A 21,948-nucleotide genomic window follows, 5' to 3' on the forward strand; every position below is an offset into this window, starting at 1 on the left:
CTCTGCGGTCTCTCAGCCCTTTCGAGAGGCTTTGGTGGACTGACAGTCGGCAAGCATTGCTCACCGGGTTAGGCCTTTGGCATTTTAGGCTGAATTGTGATGTTCACTTTGCTTGTTGTTTTGCAGGACACTTTCTAGAATCAAAGAATAAAAAAACATTGTCCCGGCAAACAGTGGTCTAAAAATCTGCAGAAACACAGCCGTAGTGGCTGTAAAAAGCGTGACGACTGAGCAGCCCTGCGTCTGTGGCTGATAGTCATGCCGGCCGCTGCCCACCTGCGGGGTGCCCGGCAGCTACGGGCAGCCCAGGCAAGGGATGGGGGCAAGGCCCTGGCTCCCAGGTGGTGCAGGTACTTTTTCTTTCCTCATCATCCACGTGCCGGCACGTGGACGGGACTCTGTTCCATGTTCTCCTTGAAGACGTATATGTTTAAACAGCCTGTTGGCAGCTCTGGACGCTTCGGGGAGGCACGGCTGCCATCAGCGCTACCTCACCTTCTGCAGCTCCTGGCGCAACCAGGCCGCAGGGGCTGGCCCAGCCGGTGCAGCAGCTTGGACAGCTCCACGCTGTGGGCCCGGTCGTAGCCGGACAGGAAGGCTCCGCTCTGGGGACGGAAGCACATGGTGTGTCACAGTCCACAGCACCCTGCACCGCTCACAGGCTCACACCGACTGCAGGACGCGTGTGGACGGATCACTTAGCACACGGGGCTCCTCTCCAAAACACACGGCAGCGGATGCACAGCTTCCACCGGGGAAGAGCGTCCGCGGTGGACGTGTGTGTCATCTCACTGTGCGGGAGCCGATGTGAAAGGACGGGGTTGCTGGGAATAATCGACCTTCAGAGCTGACGGTTTACTGTTTCGCTCTGTGACCATCACCCCAGCCTTGGAGAGAGTGAGCTTCGCAAGTCTGCACCGTCAACTACGCCTGTGTCCTCTTACTCTACGTTCACGCTGGGACACTGAGGACTTGGAGACACTTACCCAGTACCGACGGGGGACTGTGCTCTGGCCAGCCCTGCACACACACAGGGGCACGGGTCGCCCTGTGACCTGGCAGGCGGGCACTGTCTCAGCCCAGGAGGGCAGAATGCCCTGGAAGCTCTCCTGACTTCCATGAAGAGGAGGTGTCCCCTACCGAGACTGTCGAGGATGGGGGGGCCCTGGTCTGCGACAGCAGGGGGAGGCTTGTGCCCAGTTCGTGGGACCTTGGTCAGGACAGTGGCGAGGGGCGTTTCTGCCTCTGTCCGCACTGCCTGCTTTACACTATGCTGGGATCTTTAGTTGAGTTCAACCTTTTAAAAGCTTCTATTTAATGCCCGGCTGGTGTGGCTCAGTGGTTGAGTGTTGACCCAGCACCCACAGGTCACTGGTTCGATTCCCGGTCAGGGCATATACCCAGGTTGTGGGCCTGATTCCCAGTGGGGGGCATGCAGGAGGCGGCCAATCGATGTTCTCGCTCATCAATGTTTCTATCTCTCTCTCCCTCTCCCTTCCTCTCTCTCTAAAATCAACAAAGGAAAAGAAAGATAAAAGCTTCTATTTAATTTCCTGTGCTTATTTATTTATTTTTAGTTAATCCTCACCTGAGGATGTTTTCCCATTGATTTCTAGATAGAGTGGGGAGAGGGAGGGAGAGAGAAACATTGATGTGAGAGAGACACATGGATGGGTTGCGCCCCACGTGAGCCCGACTCGGGCTGGTACGTGCCCTTGACTGGGAATTGAAAACATGGGAATCTTTTGGTCCATCTTCTATTTCCAGTGGACACGTTTCCTACCTTGGTTTTAGTTAACATTTTTCTGCTGACATTTCTTTTTGGGATAAGATGCTGCTTTGTTCTGATTCCAAGTGGGAAGTCTTGTTGTTTTACTTTATTCTTGCCTGACAGGTGATATATCATCGGGGAAATCAAAACAGGCAACCGGATGCACTGAAATCCAAACGCACTTTTAATTTTTAGAAAGGCTGACTTTTGATTTGACCCTCTTTCTAAGAAACTAGACCCATTATCGCTCAGACCTCTGCTGGCTGAGTGAGCACGGCAACGCTACTCACATCGGGGTCCATCGGCGGGTACTTTCTGCCCTGGGTCTTCCCCAGCATTTCCTTTTCCCTTCTTCCATAACTGACACCAGAAACCTTTGTGAGAATCAAACCTAAAAACAGCAAGAAAAGCCCTGGCCAGTTTGGCTCAGCGGTTGGAGCGTCGGCCTGCGGTCCGGAGAGACCCGGGTTCGGTTCCCGCTAAGGGCACGTACTTCGGTTGCAGTTTGTCCCCGGCCCTGGTTGGTCGTGCGGGGGGCAGCCACTCGATGTGTCCCTTTCACATTGATGTTTCTCTCTCTCTCTCTCTTCCTCTCTCTCCCTCCCACTCTATCTGTGCAAAAAATGGAAAAAAATGTCCTCGGGTGAGGATAAATAAAAACAGCAAGAAAAGACACACACACAAAAAAGTGTTTGCAAGCCAGGGCTAAGGTCTAAGGACCCCACACGTGTAACCAGGGAAACCGGCCTCGTTGTCACTCTGTCACTTTGCGTCAGTGTTTTGGCAGAATTATCGGTCGATCTGTCAGGGCTGCGGGTTGGCGGGATCCCCGACAGAAACGTCGGCAGAAGCGCCCCTATTAATAGACGTTAATAAGCCGACGTCCTTCATCTGGAAGGAAGTGTATTAGCGATTCCCAACCCTTCTTTCCGTGTCCAGGGTTTAGAAAGGACAGCCAGGCCCTGGCTGGTTTGGCTCAGCAGTTAGAGCGTCAGCCTGCGGTCTGGAGAGACCCGGGTTCGGTTCCCGCTAAGAGCACGTACCTCGGTTGCAGTTTGTCCCCGGCCCTGGTTGGGGTCGTGCGGGTGGCAGCCACTCGATGTGTCCCTTTCACGTCGATGTTTTTCTCTCTGTCTCTTCCTCTCTCTCCCTCCCACTCTATTTGAACAAAAAATGAAAAAATGTCCTCGAGTGAGGATAAAAAAAAAAAAAGAAAGGACAGTCAGGGTTTAACCCTCTCGGGTTCCTCAGCGCCGGTGCCGTAGGTACGGGGCCACGGAAGAGAAAGGCTTTGGTGTGACATGGAGCAATGAATCACAGGGTTCGCCAGCTGTGGTGAACTGAATGTTCCAGAGCTACCTTCTCGTTTTGCTACCAGTTCTGTATTAAAGTAATAGCACCTATAAATTTGAATTTTCATGCCGTAATTTTATTTGTTTATTTTTAATTTTTTATGTATTTATTTTTGTTATAGATGTTTCTCCTTTTCCCCCATCTCCTTCCGTCCCCCTGCCCTGCACACCATAATTTTATAATCAAAATAATAGTAGCACATTGCATTTATATTTTAGTTCACACACATATTATATATATACACACATATATATGTATATATTTATTTATTTATTTTAATCCTCTCCTAAGAATATTTTCCCATTGATTTTCAGATAGAGTGGGAGGAAGAGAGAGAGAGAGAGAGAAACATTGACGTGAGAGAGACACCTCGACTGCTTGCCTCCCGCATGACCCGGACCAGGGCCGGTGATCAAACGGCAACCGAGGTCCGTGCCCTTGACCGGAATCGAGCCCGTGACTCTTTGGTCCCCGGGCTGACGCTCTAACCGCTGAGCCAGCCCGCCAGGGCCCCCAGAATATTCTCTATAGCTCTCTCATCCTTTGCGCCTTCATCCGACCCTACGGATCGGGAGTTAGGCGTCTTCCCATTTCACGGCCCAGCAGAGTGTGTGTCCCCGTGAACGTTCACCGAACGGCAGCTGAGTAAAAAGTGAAAACGAAGGAGCCGTTGAACCATTTGCCACATTTTATTTCCTGTCAGCCTTTGTCCAGGTGTCATTACCCTGGCATAACCCTCACCCACTCTACGTGTGCCACTCAGTGATCTGCAGGGAGTCCACACAGTCGCACAACTACCACCACAATCCAGTGTAGACCCCCCCCCGATCCCTTAGAGACCGTGGGGGCCAGTCCTCGGTGTCACCGCAGGCAAGACCGGTCTGCTTTCTTCTCTGCGTCTGTCTGCTCTGGGCACCTCCCTTTCCATTGCTGGTGAGGCTGCCGGATCTCGTTACCAAACTGACAGTGGATCGGCTCCGGCGGGGCTGCTGGGGACCCGCCTGCGGACACTTGCCTCGTCTTGGGAGAGATCTCAGGAGTGCACCCGAGTGTTTGTCAGGCCCGTTAAGTCACAAAGCCGCGGAGCTGCCCTCCGGCGCGGCCGCGGCACACGGTCAGCAGCAGCACCGCGGGCTCCGTCTCCCGCTCCTGCCGACACCTGCTGCTGCGACTTGTGCTGCGGCCGCTTTGTGGCGTTTCTGTGTGGCCTCCGCTGGCGTATCAGTGGAGGACGCACTAAGGGGGCGAAGCGACAGTGAGTCTGGACATGGGTTCTTCTTATTTTCATTTACTTATTTATTTTTATTTATTTTTTTCGGTTAATCCTCACCCGAGGATATTTTCCCATTGATTAGTTTACATAGAGGCGAGGGAGGGAGGGAGAGAGAGACACAGTGACTGGTTGCCGCCCGCACAGGGGTGAACCTGCAACCCAGGTACGTGCCCTGGACGGGGATTCGAACCCGAGACCCTTCCTTGTCTGCACGCTGATGCTGTCACTGGTGAGCCAAAGGGCTAGGGCACATGGGTTTCTGTGACGGTCAAGCTGGAGACAACTTAGTTCCTTTTAAGGTTTCGGGTTTTTAAAGCGCTTCCTGGTGTATGTTATTCATTAGCGAAGACACACGTACCGTTTTCCTCGGGCTGTAACGTCTCGGACCGACGTGAAGACGGGAGGGCGTGGCCTCCCGAATCCGCTTGCTTAGCCTTTCTGTGCCCCCGTTGCTGCTGAAAAGTGGAGCGAACCGCACCTGTCACAGTGCTGTTATGAAGCAGCAGACGCAGAATACTGATGACACCTGCGTGATTCTGACTTTGCAACATTGTAACCACTGTCGGAAGCAAAGTCATCCTAAGAGTGGGGAGTAGACAGTTTCTTCTTTTCCACCTCTCAGTGTTCCTGGCTCTTTCCTGGTCACTCAGAGGAGCAGCAGACTAGCTACCGCGGTGGCTGCTCTTTCTGCCACGAGAAGTTTCCCTGCAGCCCCTCCTACTCCGGCTCCTCGGGAAGGCAGGGGCAGAGGCCCTGGGCAGCAGGCGCTCCGTGGCCGGGGGAATGAGGTTCGATAGAGGAGCAGAAGTCCGTCTGCGGTTGTTTTATGTTTATGTTTTTATTGATGAGGAAGGAGGGAGAGACAGAAACAATGTGAGAGAGAAACATCGACTGGCCGCCTCCTGCACACCCCACACTGGGGATCGAACCGGCAGCCCAGGCAGGTGCCCTGACCGAAAATCGAACCAAAACTTCTCAGTCCAGAGGACGATGCTCAGTCCACGGAGCCACCCGGCCGGCCTTCTGACTTTTAAAGCCGCTACGGTTCTTTCTCACTTGGCGAAGCCCCATCCACACAGCACAACAAACACGATCTTGACTCAACCCCTGGCCTTCAATCCCCTACAGCCCATTCACGGATGGTTCCGCAGTCGGTTCGTCCTGAAAATCCATACGGCTCGGTCTGGCGTCGTTGATGCGGACAGATGGGCTAACGACAGCGAATGAAGATGGCAGGTCCCGTGTTTGCTGGTGTTTCTGAGCGTGCACATTCCGTGGACGCACCGACGGCGAGGTCCAAGAATCGATACATTCATGGAAAAACAAAAAGTCTGTATCTTTCACTTCAGCTTAAATAAGTTCGCACAGCATCATGCTCAGCATTGTTTCCCCCACTTTCCCTCAAACGATCAGTCAGCTTTAAAACAGCACCTAACAGCGAAAGCCAAAGCAATGTTGGCGGATCAATCCTGTTCGTGATGGAGGGACGAGGATATGGGGGACGAGAACTGTCAAGTGTTAATTTACCCAGTTGAATGACAAAGTTCCAACCACATCCACACGCATTAAGAAAATCAGATTTTTTTTTTGGTACACATTCAACCTGTCATTTGGAGCCCATGATATCTGTATTAAGCCATCGTGAGACATCACACCCCATCCAATATGGTATGAAATGGGAAAGTCTTGACCATCTTCTTTAGCGATTGTGGAAAGGGACAAACAATACTCCTGACGATAGAAACTTAGCGCCATTTTTTTTAAAGTGGTTTTGAAATTGGCGTTGTTTTGTGTGTTGAAGACAATCGGTTCATAGATCTGTTCCCTGGAGTCCTCTTTCCCGCCAAGATTGTACGGCAAAGCCTTTGGATAGAGGTGGTTTCCTCCACGAAGTCTGTTGTGTGCAAAGGGCTGGATTTGCGGGGTTGGCGGAGAACTCAGGTCTGTCTGCAGCTCACTGCATGCTTACGGGGTTTCCAGTGAATTTCCTGAAGCACCGAAGAGACAGGCTCCCCTGTCACCGGCAGGAAAAGGATGAAGCGGTAAATGACATTCCTGAGCACACGCCCGTGGCAGCCCCGTCATCTGCAGCCGGTCCGAAATACCCAGGCACAGCCTCTCGGTCCGGCTGCTTCACCTCGAGTGACCAGCGACGAGGGGCACAGGTGAAGGGGCACGCAGACCCCTCGGGACCGACGACAGTGACGCGAACTTGAAACGTTCCCCACAGGTCCGCTGCTGTGCTTTCGCGGTGTGTCCGCTGCTGTGCTTTCGCGGTGTGTCCGCTGCTGTGCTTTCGCCGTGTGTGTGGGCAGCTGGTGACTGACGAGAAAACGGGACAAGAGACTGGAGGGTGGAACAGCCTCTCTGGGGGGGGCCCCGCTGGTGAGAGGCTGGGCCTGCAGAGACCACCCGCATTTCCTGGGCTACTTCACTCCAGAGCCCCGCCGGGCTGGAGGGTCGTGAACGGCAGTTCTCGCCGGGGCGCCCGGGTGCAGAGCGAGCCCCAGCTCTCTGCATTCAGCACGTGGCTTTCTTTTACCCTCACCTGAGGACATTTTTCCATTTTTTGTTCAGATAGAGTGGGAAGCGGAAAGGAGAGAGAGGAAGAGAGAGAGAGAAACATCGACGTGAAAGGGACACATCGAGTGGCTGCCACCCGCACGACCAACCAGGGCCGGGGACAAACTGCAACCGAGGTACGTGCCCTCAGCGGGAATTGAACCCGGGTCTCTCTGGACCGCAGGCCGACGCTCTAACCGCTGAGCCACACCGGCCAGGGCGAGCATGTGGCTTTGATAGTCGTCTCCCCCTCCCGCTCTTCCCTGGGCCGCGAGGACAACACACGCTCCTCTGAGCTCGGCGTGAGGGACAGACACAGTGTGCGGGCCAAGGACACCGCGGGAAGAAGACAGCGTGTCTCTGTGGAACACCCGGCTTCTCTCCCATAAAAAGGACCCAAGATAAGCCAACTTGAAACCGAAAAGGGCTCAGGGTAAGGAGAGCGTTCCTTTCTCGGGGCTACTGAGAGACAGACCGTGGACTTGCGTTTCTCGCTGAAACCGCCCAGCTCCCCTTGAGGCCGCGCCGGGAGTGCAGGGCCTGGGGCCGGTGTCCGTGCGAACACCTGAACCGCGTGGAAACCACGGAGGCCAGGGGCTAGTCGCCAGCGCAGGAAATGACGCCCAGGGAGGGAGCCCGACACTCCAGCCGCCCCGCTCCTTCAGAACCAACACGCCCTCGCCACGTGTCCTGCGTGCGCCGGCGCAGGCTGTCGGTCCCGGATGTGTCCCTGCCCTGTCGCCCCGCACGGGCTGCTGCAGAGAGAAGGGACCCTGTCTGTCCTGTTCGAGCTGGGCAGCACCGGGGAGAGAACGGCCGTCCGCCCGCAGAGCTGAGTTTCACGCGGAGACACGGTGGGAGAATTCCTCGGCCTTTCCAGCTCCTTCAAGGCGCCGTCTGTGACTCTACAAGGAAAAGTGTGCAGGCTGTGCCCCCAAAACGGATGCACTCTTTGAATCATTATGAATTCCAGTGGGTTAAGTCGGAAAAGAAAGAGACATCCATCGAGCTATCGGCTGCTGAGTGTGCCTGCGTTCTCGGCGGACGCCCGTATCTATTAGGGTGCGAGTCAGGCCCGTCCAACTCAGCATCTTTGAGCTGCTCCAGGCATGTGACGTAGGGACAAACACGACCCCGTCAGGCTGACGGCAACGCCGGTGCCGGAGACTGAGATCCAGGTTGTGCCTGACACGCCCCGTGAGGCCCAAGTCAGCTCCGCGCTGAGCTGAGGGTGCACCGCCCCGAGGGGATGCGCCTCCTTAAATCCCGGTGCCTCCCCCTGCTCCCTGCCAGGTGGGGTCTGTACCGGAGGAAATCCGAGGGGACCAGCAAGAGGAAGCAGCCCAGAGGTGCACTGCGGAGGCCCCTGGTGGAGAGGTGACTGTCAGGCCTACGAGGACGAGGGCCGAGGGCCGGGCAGGCAGCACAGCTCGGACCGCCCCTGCACCGCCCCTGCACCGCCGATGTCGGCTCCTGCTGCCCACGTTGATTTTGAAACCTGCAGGAGGAGGGGGATCCAGTTCACAAGCCCTGGTGAACCACCTCGTCTGGCTTTGGGGGCCCAGCATCACCCACGTAGGAGGAGCCCTGAGGGTTACGTCAGCAGGGGTGTGGGGCGTCTCCTGGCCACGCGGTGGAAGTGTGCTTCCCCAGGGGGATGTCCCCCTGGACCAGAACCAGGTGTGCGGAGCAGCTGACCCAACCTTGCGTCACCACACGGTGGTGTCTTTAAACCCAGGTCTCGGCCGGCACCTCAGTCATTCCTTAGAACGTGAGCTTGAGTTAGAGCTTCGGAGTAATTGTAGTGACGGGAGACCCCCGGACCTCTGGACTTCACCCATCACTGTGGCAGGGTCCGTTCCCAGCTGCTGCCCATCAGTAACCAGCAGCTGAATTAAAGAAGAAAGGGGCGTGGAGAAGAGACAGGCGACTGTGTAGCGAACCCGCCCTCGGGCGTATCTGTGAGCGGCGCCCAGGGGTTGCCATCCGGAGACCCGACAGGCCACCCCACCCATGGCTGGAGCGCGGGGTCAGTCACACGCAGCAGATGCACGCGTGTGCTGTGATCTGGGAAGTCCCGCCGACAGTGGAAACCAGGGAGCCCCCACGGGGATGGAGAGAGCTGAGGACATGACTCAAACCGCAGCGGAAACCCAGGTCCGACCCATGCAGAACCCGGACCGCCCTCAGAAGGACGCTGCGGGACCGAGGGGGCCAGAGCAGCCCGGTGCCCTGACCGGACCTGCCGCTATCTGGGCTCCCTCCGAAGGGGGCACCGTCCAGGCTCAGGAAACACTGATACTCCAGTCACAGGGCAAGATGAGGGTCCGGAGAACTGCGTGTGGACAGGAGTCTGGACGGGCGGGGCAGGTGGTGATGGGGGTCTGGCCAGGGAGGGGCGGGGCCAGGCAAGATGAATGACAGGACATGCCGGGGTCACCAAGCCCCATGCGAGTCCCCCGTCTCCACTGTCTCCCTCTTCTCCACTGTCCCCTCCTCTCCACTGTCTCCCTCTTCTCCACTGTCCCCTCCTCTCCACTGTCCCCTCCTCTCCACTGTCCCCTCCTCTCCACTGTCCCCTCCTCTCCACTGTCTCCCTCTTCTCCACTGTCCCCTCATCTCCACTGTCCCCCTCTTCTCCACTGTCCCCCTCTTCTCCACTGTCCCCCTTCTCCACTGTCCCCCTCTTCTCTACTGTCCCCCCTTCTCCAGTGTCCTTCCTCTTCTCCACTGTCCCCCCTTCTCCACTGTCCCCCTCTTCTCCACTGCCCCCCCTTCTCCACTGTCCCCCTCTTCTCCACTGACTCCTCATCTCCACTATCCCCTCTTCTCCACTGTCTCCCCCTTTTCTCCACTGTCCCCCTCTCTCCACTGTCCCCCTCTTCTCCACTGTCCCCCTCTTCTCCACTGTCCCCCCTCTTCTCCACTCTCTCCCCCTCTTCTCCACTGTCCCCCCTTCTCCACTGTCCCCCTCTTCTCCACTGTCCCCTCATCTCCACTGTCCCCCTCTTCTCCACTGTCCCCTCATCTCCACTGTCCCCCTCTTCTCCACTGCCCCCCCTTCTCCACTGTCCCCCTCTTCTCCACTGTCCCCCTCTTCTCCACTCTCTTCTTCTCCACTGTCCCCCTCTTCTCCACTGTCCCCCTCTTCTCCACTGTCCCCCTCTTCTCCACTGTCCCCTCCTCTCCACTGTCTCCCCTCTTCTCCACTGTCCCCCTCTTCTCCACTGTCCCCCCTTCTCCACTGTCCCTGTCCCTGCAGATGGCCATGCTCCACGGGTGTAGTGTCCCCCAGGTGGCCACATGCAGCTGAGATGTGGGCAGTGTGACTGAGGAGCTGCATCCTCATGCTCTATGATGTTCAAATGGCCACAGGTGGCAGCTGCTCGTCCGGGACGGCTGAGGACACACAGGCACGTCTGACGTGACCGCGCTGCTTTGGGCAGATGTCGCCGGTGACGCCGCCATCGGGGCTGATGCCCGGACAGGGAGCCGCATGGAGCATGGCCCCGAACACCACGGGGAAGGCAGCGCAGGGGTTTCTACCCCTCTGCGTCCTGGCCCGTCATCACTACACGTAAGAGTGGAAGCGGGGATCTCCTCACGAGTAACGCATCCCCCACGGAGTGCAGCCCGCCCCATGTCCTCACCTGTACCTGGAGGGGGGGGACGTGCAGGAGCCATCTCTCCATGTGGCTGGCGTACCCCCCGGGCACCAGGCAGTGCTTCTGCAAGGCCCGCAGCTCGGAGGGCGCGGGGCCCCGCCGAGACCACGAGGTAGAAGCCGAACCTCAGCGCGGCGGGGTCTTCGTGTGACCGCTGGTGCTGCGGCGGGAAGGGGCGGGAAGGCGGGCACCAGAGTCACAGACCAACCCACACGCCTCAAGGGGGAAGGGCTGCCTCCCTGGGGCAGGTGTCCCCCCGTCAGTGAAGGACGAGGACACCGTCCAGGAGCAGGAGGAAAGCGGGGACCTGGGGGGGGGGCGAATTCTTACTGACAGGATTCCCTAACCAGCCCTACAGAGTTGCGCCCTCGGTGGGTATACTTTATTCTGAAAATAAACTTTTGGATGTCGTGTGAAGCCCCCCGGAGCCCATGAGCAACCCACTCATCGTGTGTGGGAGCGCACAGGGGGGGACTCGCTCCTTCCCGAAGGCCGCGGTTTCCAGAAGCGCTCTGTGCAGGGAGCACCGTGCCCCGTGACCGGCGCGTGGCCGCGGACGCACAGCCTCGTCGCACACCCTGGGCTCAAAGCCGCCCTCATTTTACTGAGCGGTGACCCTTGCGAGGCATGAAGTCATTTCCTGTACAGAACCCGGGAGAGCAGCAGCCCACACAGGGCCGTTTCCCTAAGGGCTCAGCCCGGGCCCAGACGTTTGCGGAAATCACCCATAAATATCTGGGCTCGGGGCGAACGTGGGGATGTTTCCCGCACGCGGACGGCACCCCGGGGCGCTGAGACCGAAGTGTGCCCGCACAGGCCACTGGACCGAGCCTGCACCCCGCCCGGGGGTCACTCGGATCTCGGGGCGCCGTCAGCCTGCAGCCCGACCCCTCCCTCCTCAGTGAAGTCGCAGATTCTCAGGGCTAAGTGGTCGCCAGGCTCCAGTGTCCTTCTGTCCTAGTCCGTGAGCCTCGTCTCTCTTTTCTCAGGTACCTGGTGGGAGGGTGAAGGACGCCGGTCGAATCCGGCCATTTACGGGGCTGTTTGTTGTCATTGAACAGGCGGCTCTGGGGTCTGAGGTGACAGCGAGGGTGCAGCGGGGACCTCAGCTTCCCGGGCGCCCCTGCCCTGCAGGGCGGACGCTCTCCATGCGCCCGTCTGAGACCCTGCCGTCTGGTCTGTGTGCGACTTCTCCCGCCCTGGCCAGCCACAGACCTGCCCTGGGGTTGTGTTTTCCTGTTGGGGACCTTAGCTGCCTGGGTTAGACGGGAGCGGAGAAACCCGGCCGTGCTGCTGTGAGAAGGGTTGTCCCGTGAAACCCCATCGGTGAGCACGCACGTCCCTGCCTTGCTGGAGGCCCGGAGCCGGAGGCCCGCCGCGCACGCACCGAGTTACCACAGGGGTTTCGGACACAGCGTCCACATTTATCTTAACTTTACAGCTTCCAAGGGAACGGAGCCTTCGCCTGCCTTTCTACCCTGACCCCGATGACCCCTCACACGCAGGGAGACCTGTTTGCACCAATCCAAATGGTCCATTTTAATTTCACTAAGCGTCTCCCCTTACAAATCCTCCCTTCCTTAGGGAGCTGCCCGGTAGCTCCTGGGGTGTTCGGGCTTTTCCGCTGTGGGCCTCACCTGCTGTCCCGTCAGGGGCTGTATCCCCCTCCGCACTTCCTGATGGACAGCCGGCCAGTTACACCAATTTCTCCAATGACGCCGAAAGCAGCCTTGGGGGTAACGCCCACATGTGTTAATTTACCCTCAAAGCAACTTAGAGCAGCACCTTGCACACGGTCGTCACCGAAACTGCTTGGTGAACGGGTGACCGCGTGAGAGCATCCAGCCGGCTTCCAGCGACCACCCGGGGAGGGTGACCAAGGACCCCGGGGACCAAGGCGCTGATTCCGGTCACTCCAGGCTCTCACGCTTAGTTCGACGGTTCTTGTTGAACCTGTTCCACTCGGTGATAACGATGTCACTGGGACAGCTTTTCCCTTCTACCGTTTTTAATGCTGTATTAAAGCAAAAGTGCCCTTGCTTGGCAGTGTTGTTGTTAGCGTGTGCCGAGCTAGTTGAGTGGTGGTTGCTGGGCGAGGTCCCCCCCAGCCTCAGCAGCAGGGCAGGCTCCCGGGGGGGCTGGGGACGGCGGGCATCAGCGGGACGGTCCGTCCATGTCGTTTTGCCACTGGGTCACGTTTGCAGTACCAGGAGTCATTTCGTCTCTTCTGGGGTCAGGGTCGTTATTCTGTAGCCCACGGGCTAAATTCGGGCGGCCACTCGTTGTAAATAAAGTTTTATTGGAACACAGCTAAGCTCGTTCATGTGCATGTTCTCTGTGGCTGCTGGCACAGTGCAGGGGCCCGGCTGCAGCCTGACCTGTCACCTCTGCCTCTGGCGAGACGACCCGCCTGCTGCTGGGGGGCCTGTTCTACTCCTCGCCGGTAACACCGAGCCGATCACAGCAGCACCGCGCGTGTTTGGGGTGAAAAATAATGATTATAAATGAGTATGGCATGTTACTTCTAAAAGCACAGATACACACCAGTGCTTTTTAATTTAATCATTTGGTTTCTGTTTTAATTTGATTTCTTCATTGCATTAATGCACCCTATTCAATACGTTAATTAAGAGAGTAAAAAAAACTAATAAAATCATAAGGAGAAAGTTAGCTTCTCCATGGCAACAGGGAACAATGTATCCACGCGTCTGCAGACGTAGAAACCAGCCTCCCTCTCGTCAGAACCGAGGTGGTGGCGACGGCGGAGGACCACGCCCCCTGCCTGCTTCCCGCGCTCCTGCCGGATGCTGCCGCACCCCCTTACCTGGTACCAGGAGTAGGCACGGTCCGAAGGGCCCAGGAGGACGGCGGTGAGCTTGGCTTTGGGGACGAGAGACGCTGCTCTCCGTGGAGCCTCCTCTGAGTGGAAGTGGCCGGTGCTCTTCTCAAACAGAAAGTCCGCGGCGACGTTCGAGGGACCGGGAAGAAGTCCATGTACCTGGAAAAGGAGTGTTTCTCAGAGTGAGACTCTGGTTGTACTCTCCCCGGTGATGAGGACGTCAGAGGTGTCCCCCACATTCATTACCAGTTTCCTCAGCAAAGCCCCTTCGCGGAGGGCGTGTGTCCCCCACCACGACCAGCAAAGGGGGAACACACGGGACACGCATCCCATTGGCAAATGCTGCCCCCAATACCTTTCCCGTTGTTTCACTTGATGTCAGGCAAAAAGACATGAGCGATGACGAAGACACAGACAGAGGGAGCAGACTGCCCCTCCCAGGTGGGACATGGCCTCCCCGCCCCCGCCCCCTCCAATTCTCGGGCTGCCCAGACGGGTCCCCAGCCAAGGAGCCCTGGTCAGGCACGAGGACTTCTCCACAGAGCGTTTTCTTTCCTTCGCCTCGCACCAGGGAGCTGTGGGCAGGACCCCAGCCGTCACCCCGCAAGCTTGGGGTGACAGAGCGACATCCCGGAACGCAGGCGGCGAGAAACCCTTGGCGTTCTCTGGAAACCGCCCCGGGGTGAAGTCACCCTGGCAGCCTTGGGGGAAGGAGCGCACAGGAGTTCCTGGAGTTGGGTCGGCTCTGTGTGCTGCGTATTTACTGTGTGTGGCTGGTCCCAAACTCCAGGCCCGTGTTCACCGAGACGCTCACGCCGGTCCGGCCCGGGGGCTGGGGCCTCCCACGTGTCCCCGGTGCTCACTCAGTCCGAGCTCGTCTGAAGCTGCTGATGCAGAGACAGGCTCCGCGGGTCGGCAGAGGCGGCGGTAGGTGTGGTGCAGACGCCGCGGGCTCTGAGCACGGCCCTCCCGGCAGCCCTGTGCTGGCTCTGGTTCCAGGGGCCCCCCTGGTGCTTGCCCACGGGCCCACGTTTTTCCGGAACAGTGGCTGGTGCTTACAGGTCCCTGAAAAATGTTTGCTGGGCAAACAAGGAAGCGGAGTTCCGCTTCATGTTCGCGGAGCGGAAGCAGGTGCACATTCAGAGAGCGTGAACTCAGATGACCCGAGGAATCCACGCAACACGAGAGCCGGGCAGCCCCGTGAAGGGCAACCGCGAACGGCTGCTGGGCCGAGCCTCGGCGTGTTTCCGCAGCGCCCAGCGCTTCCCGCTGAAGCCGTGACTGCGGCCCTGCGTGTGCCGGCCACCTGGGTGGGCCGGGTATTTCCGAGCGATTGCTTCCGACCAGATGAGGACGGCGAGAGGCTGTACTTGTGGAGGGACCCCCGGCTGTCCGAGCGCCACCCGCGCGTCCCGTGGTTGCAGTGGTTGGTCATCAAACCACAAAACGTGTGGTTTCACTGTGCACGTTAATCACGTCTCCGACAGCTTCTGATTGCGAACTCGGCTGTCGCGCCGGAGACGGAGTCTGCTGCGTGGCCCTGCCCTGCGCGGCCTGTGCCCTGAGCCTGTGGGAGGCTGCCGGTCCTCCAGGGCAGCCCGCTTTGACCCCGTCCAGGCGGACTCGCTGTGCCGGCTGGATTCTGTCCCGTGACCTTGGCGCCCGAGGCACGTGACCTCCACCCCGGGGCTCTGCGGCCGGAGCCACAGCGGGGATGCTGGTGTCCCAGGAGAGGCCAGGCGCGTCCAAGGGCGGGGCACACGCGGTGCGAGACCGAGGAGCCGGCACTAGCAGTTGCTGTCACTTGTTTTCTGTGCTAACTGCTTCTCTACACCTGTCATTTGTCCATCAGCGGTGTCCGCACTTGGGGTGTTCCAGCGCGTGACAATGACAGTTTGTCATGCGCTTCAGCTTTCTGCTTCTCTGTCGTCCCTTGTAAGCGGCGTGAGGGACGCCATCCCTGTGGCCGGGCCTCCACGCACCTCCAGCTCCGAACAGCTTTCTGTTCAAGTTGATCCTCCTCACAGATACTCTCAAGTCACAGGGGACCCAGGTCCCGCACCCGTCTGCACCCACAGCAGCTCCGGCGCCTGCTGGGGTCCCGATGTTGGCACGGCCACCTGCTGCACACAGGCGCGGATGTCAGAGTCGCTGGTCAAACCGCAGCTGGCAGAGGAGGCCGCTACCTCTCCGCTGTCCTTGAGCGGGAGCCAGGGCCCATCGGGCACGGTGCTGGGGACTGGCAGGAAAATGGGTGGCGATCAGAATGTACGGGGTGCAGGCAGGTGCTCGCTGGTCTTCATCTTCCCGTCGGGCGACCCGCACGTGAACCTTCAGGTGCTGACGCTTACAAAGCCGAGGCCTCGCACGCTGACAGCAGAGGTTAACACATCAGCTTTATGCTAAAATACATGCACAATGCTTATGCTCGTTATTCTCGTTCTCCGGAGTCATCGTGAGAATTTCACTCTTCGTACCACTTTCTGCCCAGAATTTATACCTCAACAGCAAGACTTGTAGATTTGGTTGATGAGTAACATGCTTGCAACCTCTGGTCCTGCTCTATCACTGGGCTTGTGTGCGTTTGACACGTTAACGTTGACGTTTAACGATTTTCCTTAGATGGTTGACATATTTCTAATCTGAATTCAAAGGCCCCCACATTAAATTTTGTACGTGGTTGATATCTTTTGTTTCTGGCTTTCATGACTCATGAAATGTATACACTTTTCTAGCTCTATCTATTTACCTTTTATGCCAAAACAAAATAGAACCTGCTGTATACGGACGATAGCATCTCTCCAATGCCAGTGCATAAGAGGAGACAACCATGAACGTATTTTCTTAGGGAGAAATGAAATTCCTGGGCGTAGTTTCTCTGACCTCACATCTGTAATTAATGCAAACTGAAATCACACAGGGGGCTCCCGAGGCCCTAGCCTCCTCAGAAACGAAGAAGCATGTGTTACGAATAATTTCTGTGCTCCTTCACGTATTCCGTCAATTTCCAAGGCACAGAGGATAACATTCATTTGTGGCTACAAATGTCTACATTTATAAACGTGAGTGCTCATTTTATACGGTGCACAGTACATATACTTTTAGATTTATACTAATAACCCGTCTTACCAATCAATGCCCCTGTGGTAGTTATTTCTATTAAAGAACTGTACCTCCTCAAAGGTTTTGGGGCTGGGGGAGTTACTAAGGATGGAGGGATGCATGACCAGGAGCAGACACAGAGCGGTGGTCCCTGCAAAGACAGGAGAGGTTTAGAGATTAATCCAATGACACACAGTTTCCTATTCTTAGCATTGCAAGTTCATCGACAAACCAAGACCTCAACGCGCCACGGTACCCAGAGGCGCTCCGTGAGTTAAGCTGACGAGCTGCCCGCCTACGGGAAGCAGCGGGGTCTGAAATGAGAAGCTGCTGCCGGGCGAGGGGAAGCGTGTCGCGGGGTCTGGGCAGCTGGCGTAGGTCCGGCTCGGTCACCAGGGATCACCTGCCTCGCTTAGTTCACGGGCTGCCTCTGAGGATAAAAGACACGTTGTACCTGAAGGCACTCGGGGGTGAATAGAGCTCTGTGTGAATGAAGGATGTCACTCCTCAATACAAGACAGGGCATTCCCCAAAGCTGTGCTTGGCTTCTCCTATAGAGTTCTTCCTGAGGCCTGTGGACGCTCATTAAGTTTGAGGCAGAATTTAATTTTTATTTTTTTATCCTCACCCGAGGACATTTTTCCATCCTTTGTACAGACAGAGTGGGAGGGAGAGAGAGGAAGAGAGAGAGGGGGGAAACATCGATGTGAAAGGGACACATCGAGTGGCTGCCACCTGCACGACCAACCAGGGCCGGGGACAAACTGCAACCAAGGTACATGCCCTTAGCGGGAACCGAACCCGGGTCTCTCCGGACCGCAGGCGGACGCTCCAACCGCTGAGCCAAACCGGCCAGGGTGGTTTGAGGCAGAATTTAATCTTTCAACAAGTGTGCTCCAGTTGGAATGTACCTACATCGTTATAGAAAGCAGTGTCAACATTGTTGAGATTGCTACATTTGAAAAAAAAATTGGTGCCCTTTCTTAGGGGCATAATGTACAGAAGTGGCCTTTTTTGGAAGGAGGGTGACATGTCACAGACAGCCGTATAGATTTGTAGACTTGGAGATAAACCGTGTGAGGTTTACAAAGTGACAATGTCATAAACTGGAAAGTCGGTGGTCGGAGCCCGAGGGTGAGCCGTAGGGTGTCACTTGCCCCCCCTGCCCCAGAGAACGTGGAGGCCTGAGCTCAGGTGGCTGAAGACTCAACCATGGGCCGCAGCAGTAACTGTGTTTCTGAGCTCAGGATACAACGGGTCCCTCCCTGCTGTGCTCCTCCTGAGAGGGCGGTGTACCCGGTCCGTCTCTGCTGCAGGGGACCGTGCTGCACGGCTCGACGGCTGGCCCGCCCCGTGTGTTCCAGGCCGAGCTGGCAGTCAGACTCGGCCTCGTACGTATTCTCTCACTTGCAGAAAATGCTGTTTCACAGTTCGAATGTTCCTACCTCTCTCTTAAGCTTGCCGTAGTATTATACTTAAATCTACCACAGTAACTGAACGGAAAAATTGTTACAATAACTCTGTCTACAGCAATATCATCTGAAACAATGAATCGAAAAAGGCAGCTGTTCTAGATGATATCCCGGCCAGTCAATGAAGTTTGTATCTACCCTCTCCGATGACTGTGGGGAATGAAACTTCAGGCCCGACTCAGCACGGTCTCCAGCCTCAGCCAGCAGGTACACACTCGCAGGTACACACTCGCAGGGAGCTGGCCCTGGCCCAGAACTTCTGCTTCAGTACACGGAAGTCACCGCCTTAGCAGACATGTAGAGTGGGATCTAAAACTTGTTAGGAAAAACCTTCCAGTATTCGAAATCCACAGTGGAGTCAATCTTTCTGGAGCGTGGTCAGCCAGGCATGGCTCTATCACCAGGGGTTTCCTTTCTAGCACTTAGCAGCTGGGCGGACTGGAACACATGCATGTAACCTGGGTCTTCATTTTCTTATCTTCCTAGTGGGGAAGACAATTCTGGGCTCTGAGGGTTTTACAGGCTCAGCGGAGATAACCTCTGTGTGTATCTGCCTTATCTGAATAGGAAGGTTTTTAAATAACAGCTTTACTGAGCTCAAATTCAGAAATGTGTTTTAAAAAAAAATGGAAAAGCAGCCCGCCAGTGTGGCTCAGTGGTTGAGCATCGATTCATGCACCAGGAGGTTCCTGGTTCGATTCCCGGTCAGGGCACATGCCCAGGTTGTGGGCCTGATCCCCAGTGGGGGGCGTGCAGGAGGCGGCCAATCGATGTTCTCTCTCATCGATGTTTCTATCTCCCCCTCCCATTCTCTCTTTAAAATTAATTTTAAAAATAAAAAAAAATGGAAAAGAATAAAATCTTGCAAGGATAGAAAGTAATGGCTATTAAAATGTGAAAAAGAAATGCAGATTAATTTTTTCTTAGATCAACTAAAAGGATTCTTTTCTGAATTTTATTTTGAAGAATTGTATTGAATCACATTGTTTGCTTTTAACAGCATGACCAGCATTAACAAGACAAATGGAAAAAACTGAAGTGATCTAATTGTTTGCATAGTTGGTAAAAGGCATGATGTAATTTATCACTGACCAAAAAATTAAGTAATGATTTCTGTATTGTGCCTTCACCTACACATACTCTTGGGTCTGAATGAACTGTCCTCTGTGTGTGTGTGTGTGTGTGTGTGTAAAGTCATAGACACACACATTCAAATAATCATCCATGAGGCTGTTTTTATATTTTTGTTAGTTTTAACACTAAATATATTTGCATATCCAGATGGCTCTGCACATGTGTAAAATTATTCAGAAAAATACTCCCAGCTTCCTTCTGAAGAAGTGAGGGGAGAAGGAAGCGATTTCCCTTAGGAGGGGTGTGGATGAAATGCCTGTTTTCTGTGAAGCCAGAATCCCAGGGCTCCAAAGAATTTCTCAGGCAGGATACATGGATGGTTGGCATTTTGAAATGTCCACTGGGCTTTATTTTAATACTGATTCTTACAGAAAGCAGAAGTTCAGGGTAAAAAAATCACACATCACTTTAAGAAAAGGTACAAAGGATTTCTCCTGGGTGTGAATAAACACCTCTCTTAGCACAAAGTTGTGTTTATGCCTAGGAATTCTGCTTGTCAAACACCCTTTCAGTGTTTAGACAACCGTCACCTGCGCAGGAAACAACTTGGAGACGTCGTAGCTGCCGGCTGCTTCGGAGGGGCTCATGTGTCCATCAGGCTCCTGAGGAGGTCCTGTCAGTCACTCTCCAAACACCGGGTGGTTCGGGTTTTAGACATGTTAATAGCAACACATTTCAATTAAGATTCCCGGATAAAAGTAACGTGTGCCACCAAACTGACTGCCTGGGACTCAAACTGTGTGGCATCTATTTTCACCCTTTTCACTTTGAGAAACACTCAGATTAGCATAAAGCACACTCTCCAGGTAAACAAAGATGACATCAGAGAAGAAACCGTGTCATCAGTGTTCATGGGAAGTCTGAGACCCCCATGTGACGAGACTGGGGTGCATTATTACACTGAGGGTTCGTTATAATGAGAAACGTTCTCACCAGTTTTCTGGGGTCCGATGACCAAAACTTTTGGTAAGCGATCACAGGTCTTTTCTTTAGACCAAATGTCTCTGTGGCGCTTGTCATCACAAGGGTTCTGAATGGGAGAAGAACGGAGAGATGGTTCCTTTTTTTTTCAAATGAGTATCTATTATGTGCTAGAGTTTTCCCACCCCTTAAAAGCCGTCCCAGGAAAGTAGCCTTGAAGTGGCATCATGGGAGCATTCAGATAGCTCCTTTCTGTCCAAGGTTGTGTCTGCTGGGCTGGCAGGGAGGGGACACACTTCCGCTGTGGAGCCCCTTAGGCTGAGCTGTAGTCATTCTTCTGCTGCCCGCAGTTGTGTGTGTGTGCGCACAAGTGTATATGCATGCATGTGCATCTGTGTGTGTCTGTGTGCATGTGTGCACGAGTGTGTGTGTGCATCTGTGTGGATGTGTGCACTTGTGTGCATGTGTGTCTGTGTGTGCACTTGTGTGCATGTGTCTGTGTGTGCACTTGTGTGCATGTGTGTCCGTGTGTGCACTTGTGTGCATGCATGCACTTGTGTGCATGTGTGTCTGTGTGCACTTGTGTGCACGTGTGTCGACTGTGTGTACATGTGTACATCTGTGTGCCTGTGTGTACATGAGTTTGTGTTTGTGTGTGCATCTATTTGTATATGTGTGCATGACTGTGTGTGCATGTGTACATCTGTGTGCATGAGTTTGTGTCTGTATGTGCATCTGTGTGCATGCATGTGTTTGTATATGTGTTCATATGTGTGTATTAAAATAGTGAGCGTGTTGGGCAGAGACGGTGCTCTGCTAACCTAAAAGGAGATACGCTCCCAGCCTTCTGTGACTAGTTGAACTATGGATGGTGTCAGGTTTTAAGTCTAAGTAACTGAGCTTTCCTGCTCTGCTTCAAAGGAATATGGGTCAGGCCATAATAATACTGTTTGAAGAGACAGAAGATTTCTTTCAGCTGCCTTCAAAGGTCAATAAATGGATATTAAAACTATAACTTTACAGACCATGATGCTAACAAGCACTAAATTTCAGCAAAATGGTAAAGTGATGGAGAATCATGACCTGAGGGATCTGTGCAAGATGTACCTAGACCCACGATTGACCACCTTTCTCATCTCACCGCTCACAAACTAATCACTCGATCCTGCAGCACGCCGAAATATTATATTTTTGTTGCTCTGACAAAAAATAGGACTAATTTTGATTCATTTGCACTGGATGGCTATTGTTGTGTTTGCTGTTGTCATTTTTTAATTTGACAATCTAATGGAGAAGAGGTCAGTACCCCTGACTAAATAGTCAGGCATTGCATGTTTTTAAATATATTTTTAATAGTTTTTTTTAGAGAGAGAGGAAGGGAGAGAGAGAGAGAGAGAGAGGAAGGGAGAGAGAGAGAGAGAGAGAGAGAGAGAAGCATTGATCATCTGCCTCCTGCACGCCCCCTACTGGGGATTGAGCCTACAACCTGGGCATGTGCCCTGATGGGGAATTGAACCAGGACCTCCCAGTCCATGGGATAACGCTCAATCCACTGAGCCACACCAGCCAGGCAGGCACTGCGTGCTTTAGAAATCTTTGCAGCACACCGTGGAAAATCGCTGAGTCAGAACACCCTCAGTTTTAACTGTAAAGTGCATATTATGTGGAGAATTGACAGTCCCCTTTCCTGCTCCTCGAGAAATGGGTGGGCAGGACAGCGCTCTGTTTCACTGTTAGCACTGTACGTACGTGCAGTTAAACACGCCTTCCGCCTACTTTCAGTGAGCCGCAGGTGTTAAGACTAACAGGAGGGTGTTCTTGTTGGCTGCTGTTCTAGAGAAATATTGGTTTCAAGT

At 54.8% G+C, this 21,948-nt stretch overlaps 1 pseudogene; it reads right to left on the reverse strand.

The window, feature by feature from the left end:
* Window positions 1–486: 486 nt before the first annotated feature.
* Window positions 487–21,948, reverse strand: part of LOC118615818 — a 50,829-nt pseudogene continuing 29,367 nt past the window's right edge.

This window comes from Molossus molossus, unplaced genomic scaffold (assembly GCF_014108415.1).
Source record: "Molossus molossus isolate mMolMol1 unplaced genomic scaffold, mMolMol1.p scaffold_m16_p_4, whole genome shotgun sequence".
In the NCBI taxonomy this organism is placed as follows: Eukaryota; Metazoa; Chordata; class Mammalia; order Chiroptera; family Molossidae; genus Molossus; species Molossus molossus.